Here is an 11,258-nt window from a genome sequence, read left to right on the forward strand (position 1 = left end):
AGCCTATCCCTGGTTATCTAGTATCTGGCACCTGGGCTGGTTACGGTAGGTGCAAAATGATTTCAAGGGTGAGAGCCTTCTTTCAGAGTCCTAGTTTTGTTTTTGTTTGTTTTAGTTTTTTTTATTTATTTAAGAGAGAGTGCAAAAGTGGGGGGGAGGGGCAGAGGGAGAAGCAGACTCCCCATTGAGCAGGGAGCCCCATACAGAGCTCAGTCCCAGGACCCCAAGATCATGACCTGAGCTGAAGTCAGATGCTTAACCTACTGAGCCACCCAGGCACCCATAGAGTCCTAGCTTTGAGAGCATTTAGGTCAAGGCAAGCCTCTTTTCCTTCAAATTTGACCATACACCAGGCTCTGAGATCTTATTCCCCAAAGAAATTGCTAAGTCAAGTTTAATCAAAATGACTTCCACTATTTTTCTTTGATTTTGCACTGTCCCTGTGCTGGCTGCAAGAGCAAAAATCAAACCAAACCCAAATAAAACTTTATAAACCAATTCAGTTCCTCCAGAGACTGATAAAACCCTCATCAGTCTCCTCATCACCAATTCCTAAGAACACAATATGCCACCCCTGGGACTTGTGCAAGTTCCATTTGAACCACAGGGTTTATTATTCAACAGAGAAATCTTTAGTTCAGCCCAACAGATGACTCGTCCTCTATATGATAAAAGTTTCCATCTGTCCACTGATGGAACATCACCATCCTGGAGTTCAGGTTCACAGCCTGGGCCAGGGCTCATGTAATGAACAGTCCAGAACCAGCCTGAGACCATGTGACTTCAGAAGTCTGGGCCGGGCCACAGGAATCTCTCCCTTGGTGCAGCAGGTGGGGCAGCTTGGGCAGAGGCCCCTGGAACCACAGGTGTACAGGCCAGTGCGGTACCCAGAGATGCTTGAGCCATGAGGCCCCTGACCTGCCCTGGCCACAAGGATGGAGACCCCCAGGGTGGGCAGTGACTCTTTTGCTGCAGAGACTCTGTCCTCTCGTGCAAGTTTTTATTTTTAAAATGAAAAACAAATTTCTGTTGCTAATGGTAAACAAAGTCACTTGGATCTGAACTTCCATTAAATTCCAATTTCATTAACAATGAATAATATTCTTAGCCAATTTTACACTATAATTAGTATCATTTTAAAAAAAATTATTTTATTTATTCATAAGAGACACAGAGAGGGAGGCAGAGACCCAGGCAGAGGAGGGAGCAGGCTCCATGCAGGGAGCCCATTTCCGGGGCTCCATCCCAGGACCCTGGGACCATGACCTGAGCTACCCAGGTGCCCCTACAATTAAGATCTTATACTAAGAGTTGATTCCTGCTCATCTGGAATTCGAATTTAAATCGAGGGTCCTGGTGCTGGCCTTGGGCTGCTAAAGGTGACTGCTCTCAGTGGGCTGCTTCGCGCCCTTCAAGGTCACTCCAGGAGAGACCCCCCGCCCGCGACCTGGATGCTACAGATGCCGCGGAGAACTCCAGCCTGCTGGGGGTGGGGAACGGCGGCCAGAAGTGTTCTGGGGGCGGGGTAAGGCAAGGCGGGGCAAGGGGAGGCAAGGCGGGGGCTCGGTGGCTGCTCGAGCTGCTGATGCAGTTAGAATCCAGAAGCTACGTAAAGGAACAAACTCCCTTACACGTAGTATTTCAAATTATTCAAGTTTTAGGGTTTGTGTCCTCTCACCCCATAAAACACACTGACTCCAAGCCTCACGGTGAAGGGGAAAAGAGAAGGCAGCGAGGAGGGGCCCTGCCGTGGAGGGGGTCCTGGGCCCCTGCAGTCCCACTGGGTCCCCCAGGTTACACGCTGAATTGACAGATGCCCAGGATCGAAATGCCTCCTTGATACTCATCCCACCCTCGCCCCAACCGGAGCATCTCCAGCCCCAGGAAGTCGTCTTGAAGTAGAACCAAGGTTCAGAAGAGATGAGTGAGTATTGCACAAAGTAACAAGTTTTTCACAATGTTTTCCATGAAAATGAGAACGATTAGGGTTAAATAAAGGGGACTTAACCACGTTCTTGACTGCTTGGGGAAAGAATAAAAAACACTGCAGAGGGGCACGTGGGTGGCTCAGTGGTTGAGCATCTGCCTTTGGCTCAGGTCGTGATTCTGGGTTCCCAGGATGGAGTCCCACATCAGGATCCTCTTGGGGAGCTTGCTTCTCCTTCTGCCTATGTCTCTGCCTCTATCTCTCATGAATAAATAAATAAAATCTTAAAACACACACACACACACACACCTAGTAAGTCAAAGCAATGTGTACAAATTACCTAATTAAACAGATTAACAGTCCAGAAGTGGCCCCACCCACACCTGGAGATATGATATAGGAGAGAGACAGCCCTGAAGATTATTAGGGAAAGGTGGAGCCAACAGTCCATTTTTTCAGGACAATGTGCTATCCAATAAATTCAATTAGATCCCTACCTTAATCTCCTGTAGATTAAGAACCTAAATATGAAAAGCAAAATTTCAAAAGTTTTTCAAGGGCATATTTAAATAAGACACACAAAAAAAGAGCTATACATTTAACAAAACTTTTTTCCTCAGAAAGACACTCTTAAAAATGGGAAAAAGGCACAAAGTGAGAGAAGGCATTTTCAACACATTTGAACAAAAAAGGAGTTAATTGATACATGAAGAACTTTCACAAATCAATGAGAAAAATTTAAACAACTCAATAGAAAAATGGGCAAAAGGTATGAACAGGCAATTTACAGAAGAGAAAGTATGAAAGGTCAGTGAACATTTGAAAAAATATTCAACCTCAACCTCACCTGTAATCCAGAAATGAAAATTAAAGTCAAAACATCACACACCATTCAGATTTGCAAAACCTGAAACAATGATATACCAAGTGTTATAAGTATGTGGCCCATCATATACACACTAACGATCTCTGTAGAAATTAGTACACCCATCTTGGAAAGTAGTTCAGTATTAAAGATCCACATGCCGTATTCAACTATTGGCAATTCTGCTTCTATATATACTACCCAGAAAAACACTTATACATGTAGTGCACATATATGAACTATTTTTTAAAAATATTTTATTTATTTATTTATGAGAGAGAGAGAGAGAGGCAGAGACACAGGTAGGGGGAGAAGCAGGCTCCATGCAGGGAGCCCAACATGGGACTCGAACCCGGGACCCCAGGATCACACCCTGGGCTGCAGACGGCACTAAACCACTGGGCCACCAGGGCTGCCCAAACTATTATTTTAATATCAAAACAACTGGAACTCCTCCATCCCCTGTGAATAAATAAATGAAATTTTTAGAGTCATTCAATGGAATTTTATGTATTTATTTTAAAAAAAGATTTTATTTATCTATTTGAGAGAGAAAGAAAGAGAGTGAGAGCGTGATGCAGGGCAGAGGGAGAGGGAGAAGCAGACTTCTAGCTGAGCAGGTGGGCCTGACTCAACTGGACTCTGGCTCTGGCTCTATCCAAGGACTCTGACCTGAGCCGAAGGCAGACACTTAACCGACTGAGCCACTCACACACCCCTATCCAATAGAATTTTATGCAGCAGAACAAACAAATGAACCAGAGTAGGGGTAGGCAAACTATCACCAAATCTGGCCCATCACCTGTTTTTGTACAATTGGACAACCAAGAATGGTTTATAAAGATGAACAATTGCAAGAGATAGGGAATCTTAACTTTGATGTTAACCAAAAAGAATTTTGAGGATCCCTGAGTGGCTCAGTGGTTTAGCACCTGCCTTCAGCCCAGGGCATGATCCTGGAGTCCTGGGATCAAGTCCCACATTGGGCTCCCTCATGGAGCCTGTTTCTGTCTCTGCCTCTCTCTCTCTCTCTGTCCATGAATAAATAAATAAAATCTTTAAAAAAATTTTTGGTCTTCTTGCTATTAGACCTATATTACAATTTTTATTCAATCATTATTATATTTTCAATTTCATCAATAAAAGTTTAGTGGAAATTTGACTTCCTTCTTGTTCTAGAAATACATAATACCCTCAATTTTGCCTCTTGCTTCATAAAGCCTGAATTCATATTATCTGGCTCTTTCCAGGAAGAGGCTTACTGACCTTTGAACTAGAGCTACCTATATCAACATGGACGTATCGCCCAATCACAGTGTTGGGCAAAGAATTCAAGTTGCTGAAGAATATATACAGTATGATACCACTCATGAAGGACAGAACCATAGCAAGGTGCTTTATGTCACGTAGGAAATCACTCACTTGCACTAGGACATAAGGAAATTCATAAACATAAGGGAGAGTTGGTGCAATCAAGGAGGGGGCATGTGGGGCAGCCCTGGTGGTGCAGCAGTTTAGCCCTGCCTGCAGCCCGGGGTGTGATCCTGGGGACCCAGGATTGAGTCCCACATCGGGTTCCCTGCATGGGGCCTGCTTCTCCCTCTGCCTGTGTCTCTGCCTCTCTCTCTCTCTCTCTCTGTCTCTATGAATAAATAAATAAAATCTTTAAAAAAAAAAAGGAGGGGGCATGTGGGGGCATTGTCTCTGTTGATGATATTCCATTTCCTAAGCTGCAAGTAGCCTGATTGTTCAATCTTACAATCTGATTGTTCAATTAATTCATATATGCTTAAAGTATTTTATAATAGATTAAAAGCACAAAGACATCAGATGAGGGAAGGAGTACAGAGTCTCTTTAAGGACTCCAAACTGTGCTTTTTTGGCAGGTCCCTGGTCCCTGTGCCCTGACTCAGGTCTTTTTTGGGGGGTCTTAGGTGAGCCCATGGCTGTGTGTGGGGTCATGAGTTTCCCCTACTAGGCCCTAGACAGTGTTTCCATCTCAGGCTTTGGAGGGAGCATGCTACCTCCCCTTTTAAATGCTGCAAGAACTGTGGTCCAGAGAACACACTGGACTCAAATAAGAGAAAGCTTATTTGTGACCCTGGGTTTTCTCTGAGCCTGGTTTCCTTTTAGGTCCCACCTCCTTATGGTGGAGGCTGTACTTAGTCTGGCCCTGGGACCAGCCTGCCACAGAGAGAAGCTCACCTGGTCCAGAAACATCAGACACACTCTCACTGGCACACATAAAGCCAGGGAGAGGCACCAGGAGGGATCCTGGTCAATGCCCCCACGGCTGAGCTCCAAGTGAACGCTTAAGGCTGGGGTTTGGGAATGGGAGGCCAACCAGCCCTGCTGCTCTTGCCTCCAGACTCGGGGCACAGACCACCAGCCTGAGTCTGTATTTCTCATCCCACTGGCTTTGGTCCCAAGGTGCCATCATTTGGCTGCTTTATTAAATTAGAACGCATTCCTTTGAGTCTGAAGCCAACTAATCTCTCCCAGCAGGAGTGTTCTTGGGGTAGCAGGGAAGCTGATACAGAAATATAAACTACACTACAAGACTAGAGGTGTAAGGTCACTCTATATAGTACTGCAGAGCCAAAGGAGAGTTGAAGGAAGTATACGGTGTGGTGAGCCCAGCATCTGCTGGGCACCAGCAGGGAGAGGAGGCCTTCTGAGTGCCTGGGCCACCTGGAGGCTCGCACAGGAGCTGCAGATGAGCGCATGATCCTTGGGGCCACAGGCCACTTTGTGCTGCCACAGAGCCTCGGAGAGGGAGCACGGGGCTCCAGGCTGTGTCAGAGGGCTGCTGAAAGGATGATCATCAGACCCAGGCTGTCAGTTTGCAGCCCGGTTGCCCGTCCTCACAGACACCCTGCTCTTCCCCAGCCGGACACTGCAAACCACAGGAGGACGGCTTCCTCCTGCCATGTCCCTCCAGCGCCCTCTACCGAGAAAGCTTCCCCTAAAGTAGTCTTGTTCATTCTAAAGGATGCTGGAGGATACACCCAGAGACGGGAGGCTCTACCTTACGATTGACACAGAACTGTACAAATGCGTGACATAACCACACCAAAGCGGCTGGGGACAAGGCGCCCATCCAACTAGCTTTGGAAAACAATGTTTGGCCTGGACACAGTTGGGCTGAAGATGCAAGGATCTGCAAGTATCATACCCGAATTGGTGAACTCATTTCCCAGAGGGGGGCTGTTCTGACATTACTTCATGGGCGTGTCGGGGTTGAACAAATAAGTTCGTTACCCATACACACATCCACCCAGACTCGTCTGCTGAGAGGTGCCCGTAGCAACAAGCACACCCAGTGCTCACAACTTGGTTTCTACATATCATTCTCTGGTAAAGGAGGGAAGGCGCCTTGGTGATATGGCAGGAAGAGATACAAGATGAGCCTTTCTGTAGTGCCAGAAAAGTAAGGAAGTGCTCAAAAATCAGAAAGATGGGGGCACGTCAAAGGGACTCCGGGACCAAGGTGACCGAGCTCCCGATGGCCAAAGCTGGAGCAGATCTGAGCCACAAAGTAACATAGTATTGGATTAAAACCCAAAGTGTAACATAAACATAAATGAATTCATATTGATAGAAATAAATGAGCAAATTTAAAGTAAGACAGAAAGACAAATCTTCTTTATAGAAGAATTCCAAGTAGCCTATGTAGAGACTGCCCCTTCCAGGAGGGACTTGGTTTGGTTGCACCACCCTTCTTCTCCTGGGTAGGCTAGATTTACTCCCAGGGAACAGAGCCTTAGCCCTTCTGGTGGCAGAGCATAACGTTGTGAGTGAGGAGACCGGGGTTCCACCCTGCTGTCACCCTGCCTGCTGTGAGCCCCAGGATCCATCGCACCCCTTGGGGTGGAAGGAGATGAGCATGCTGGGACCCACTGTGGGGACCCTGGTGGCGGCGTGGTTAGAAACAAGGCGGCTGCTAGTCTCAGGTGGCCCCAAGGTAAGCATCCAAAACCTAAGCCTGTAAATGTCTCAAGGTTTCAAAATCCAAATGATAAGGACCACCCATCACAGTGAACGGGCCTTTAAACTACAGGCACTCAATAATTTCCTGTCCTGGCTTCCTGTCCCTGTCGCCGAGCACTCCTGAGCACTTCTGGCTTGGCGCTGCCCGATTCCTGTGGATTTGTGCTCAGATAAAACTCTAAATAATTTTTAGATGTCTTGAGTTTATTTCTTAAGAGTTCCAGTCATGTTTCTGCCCTGGGAAGTTAATGTTATCTGGCTCTCCCCACCTCGTTGTCCCCACAGTGTCAGTAGGAAGAAAGGGACTTTGGTTGTGTTCACTGGTATGTCGCCGGCCCAGCCCAGTGCTCCAGAAATGCCTCTTGAGTGAATGGATGGCAGGAGTCCCTCGGCCGCATCTGAGCCCCAGGGAAGAACGGGTGGCCAGTTGCCACGCTCCTCCTCTCTACCTTCAGGGAACTAGTTGAGCCGGAGAGGCCTTTCAGATTTTTAGTTTTGGGAGTTAAAAGCCTTCCTGAACTCTGGCTGCCCCAGTCTCCAACCCTTCTAGGGGTTGGGACAGGAGCCCCGCTTGTCCTTCTAGAGACAAGTTGTAGCTGCCCTCCCAGGGGGAGCGTGGCTTCCAGGGCCTGCAGCTCTCTGCTCTTTTGGAAAGGGTGTCTGAGCTATTTGGGAGAGAGTGGGGGGAGGAGGGAGAGGAGGAGGTGAAGGAAGAGTGGGAGAGAGAGAGAAAGAGACACGGCACGCAGTTACAGAACACTTCTACAAAGCAGCCCACACCCCTCCTGGACCTCGTCACACAGCTCTCGTCCCGAGGTCATGACAGAGGGGAAGCATGCATCCCTGCAGGCTTCGAGAACTTTGAGGCTCACGGATGATGCAGCCTGGTTCTCACTGGGAACCTCCTCCACCCTCTGGAAAGTTCAGCAAAAGTTTTCAGGCCTTTGAAAGGCCCTCAGGGTGCAGTGGTGTGGAGGGAAGGTCTGGGTATGGAAGAGCCTGGCCTTGGAGTCCTGGCTCAGCCTAGAGCCTCCTAGGGAGGCTCTGAGGAATTTGGGAGTAGAATCTGTATTGGTTGGCCTTCCTACTATCTACTCTCTCCCCTTCCCTTCCTGCCTCCCTCCCTGTCTCCTTTCTCTCATTCGTTCGTTCGTTCATTCATTCATTCATTCATTCATTCATTCACATATACAGTTTGTAACACACCAGCAGTGCCTAGCTTTGGTAGATGGCCAACAGGACAGGAAGACTGGAACCAATGTTTCCTTACTAGGCCAGACACCATGTTAAGCTTCTTAAAATAGAAATGATCGAATCCCCATTACAACCCTGGAGATTATTGTTCCCATTTTACAGATGAGAATACTGAGGCTCAAATTGGTGAATTGGAAATGCCACTCATAGCCCTGGCACACCGTTGGAAGCTGAACATGGCCATTCATCTCTTGGCTGGTATGTGTCACTCTCAAGCTCTGGGTGACTGTCCTGTCTGAGGTCATCCCTGCGCACACTTGGCATCATTTCTCCCTTGGGCCTTCCTCCCACTCAGGCCACCAGGGCACAGTTGTGGGTCAGGAGGCCAACAACCCCAGAGCTTCCTTGTTCTTGTTCCTGCCTGGGGGTGGGATCTGCAGTGTGGCCTGCAGGAGAGTGGGGATTCTGGGCACAGACCCACTCTTGCCCCTTTCACAGTGCCCACATGCCTGTGCTCTCTCCTGTCACTTCAGGAGGACAGGCCACTGCCCTCTCCCCCCGTCCCCATCCTCCTGTCCTTCCTCTCTCAGGGCTGCATCAGCCCTCCAAGTTTCTGAGAATAGTTCTTTTTTTTTTTTTAATATTTTATCTATTTATTCATGACAGACAGAAAGAGAGGCAGAGACACAGGCAGAGGGAGGATCAGGCTTCCTGCTGATCAGGGAGCCCCATGTGGGACTCGATCCCAGGACCCCAGAATCAGGGACTGAGCCGAAGGCAGATGCTTAACTGACTGAGCCACCCAGGTGTCCCTGAGGACAGTGCTCCAGGATACCTTGTCTCCTGAGCACCTTCCTCAGCCTTTGCAGACATGGTCCTGGTGTGCTCCATACCCAAGGCCTCCCAGCTTCTATTCGGCCCATTGTCTCAGCTCCTTCCTCTGAGAAGTGAGCCCGCAGTGTAGACCTGAGCCCACCTCACATGTATTCACAAGGGGAAGAGCCTCACCCAGTGGCCACAGCACACACTGTGACCCTGCCACAGCACACACTGTGACCCTGGCACCAGCAAGGGTGTGGACAGCTGACCTGACTGGGCCTTTGTTTCTACTCCCAGCCAATAGTAGCCACAATGAATGTGCCACAAATTACTAGCATTACTACAATGAACCCTGACCTTTTGAGGAGGAAGATGTATGAATAACCACTTTGCTGGTGTGACTGCCAACACCTGCGGGGAGCAAGGGAGCTAGCCAGCATGAGTGGGTTCTGTAGAATCAGAGGGAGGGGCTAGGCACAGGGTGGCCAGAGGGCCATCTAGGTGGTGGGCACCCCTCTGACCTCTTTTCCCTGAGAAGGCTCCATAACTCTGGGAGCTGTACTGAGTTCTGGGAACCCCCCACCCCCACCAGCCTCATCTGTGACTTCAGCATCTCTGTGACTGATGCTAAGCAAGCAACGGTCCTCTGTGGCCACCAGAAGGTCCACGGGAACAATGGGTGGACATCCTGCATTGCTGAACTCTCTCTTTCCCACCAGGCCTCCTTTTTTGCCCCAGAATTCCTGCTCCCCAGCAAGGAGCTCACCCAGAACCTGGAAAAACAAAGCCTGTAGCTCAGCCAGCAGAACCTGTTACCAACTTCTGGGCCACTTGCCTCTGGCTCAACCAGCCTATGCCCTTGAGCTTTCTGCTACTACCATCTTCCCTGCTCCCTGAAACTCCAGCTGGGTCCTGGATTGAGGTCAGACTGGACTCAGAATTGAATCAACAGAGAGTGGAAGAAAGTATGCTCCTCCTGGCCCTGGCAGGGCTTGGAAGAGCAGAAGGCTGGCCAGGGAGGAGGGACCAGGCCCATAGGTCATGGTGACTCTTTCCAGACTGGAGCCCACTTAGCAGCCCCCAAGTGTGTGGAAGACTTGTCTTCTGTGCCCCAAGGCACGGGCTCTTGCTCTGCCCCACAGGTGGGCTGGGGTGAGGGTGTGAGATGAGACTACACCTTCAGTTATCAGTCCTGGCTGGGAACAGGTGTCAACACCAAATGGGAACACTGGACTCGATTTTTCACTTGTTTCCTTATTCCTCCTGTGGGCCCCTTTGAAGTCCCCGATCCGTCAACCATAGTTAATCTAATTAGTAACAATATGTCAGGGGCCCCAGATCATAAAGGCTCAGTGCCAGCGTGGGAGGAGGGTGGACATTGGCAGAACATCCTGGAGCAGAACATTTCGAGCCCTTCTTGGCACTGTCTTCCCAGTAGGGACATGCAGTTTTCTAGGGGAGTAGAAGTAGAGTATGGGGCCTGCAGTTGCCTGGAGGGCATTTTGACTTCACCTCACCCCTGAGCCTCAAACTCCTCATCTGTGAGATGGGCAGAATGATGACAGGATCTACCGCACAGGGGTGGCCAAGGACCCACTGAGTAGTGCACACACGGCGTCTAGAACAGTGCCCGGCGTTGCTCAGGAGCTCGCCAGGGTCTGCCAAACACTTTGTTCCTTCTCTCTCTCCTTCCCTCCCTTCCTCCTTCCCTCCCTCCCTCCCTTTTCCAGAGCCCATGCCCCAGTTCAAACACCTATCCCACCGTGTTGTGGGTAACCATAACTTTTGTCCATTTGCCAATATATCCCCACCCTCTCCCACCCCTCCTTTTCATCTTCAATCAACAAGGGTTGACATTTGAAGGAGAGGATCATTTTTCAGGAAAAGCTTTGCTCTACAGTTTCCAGAGGGTCCCTGGGGGAGAGTATTTCTGACATATCCCAAGCAAAGGCAGCACCTCTGGGGAATGCCAAGGAGGCCACTCCCAGGGCCACAGCCATTCATAGGCCTTTAAAAGCCCGCTGGTGGCTTTTAAAAATAAGCTTTTTATGCACATAAAACAAATATCTAGAAAAGCGCATCGTTAATATTTGTACAGCTAGGGTCGTGATCCCGGGGTCCTAGGATCGAGCCCCGCATAGGGCTCCCTGCTCAACAGGGAGTCCTCTCCCTCTCCTTGTTCATGCTCTCTCTCATTCTTTTTCTCTCTCTCTCTCAAATAAATAAATAAAATTAATAATTCTTAAAAAATATTTGTACAGCTAGACGAGTTATCACAAAATGCACCCCTTCATGGGGTCACCACAAGTAGCCCACATTATCAGCACTCCAAAGCCCCATTCCTGTCCTCCTACTCCCTAAAGTCACCACTCTTCTTCCTATCTTGTGACATCAGAGGCTAATCTGCTCTGTTCTTGAGCTTTCTATACATGCAGTAAGGCAGCAGTGCTCCTCTGTGTCTCC

Source organism: Canis lupus, chromosome 20 (genome assembly GCF_011100685.1).
Source record: "Canis lupus familiaris isolate Mischka breed German Shepherd chromosome 20, alternate assembly UU_Cfam_GSD_1.0, whole genome shotgun sequence".
NCBI classification, from domain to species: Eukaryota; Metazoa; Chordata; class Mammalia; order Carnivora; family Canidae; genus Canis; species Canis lupus.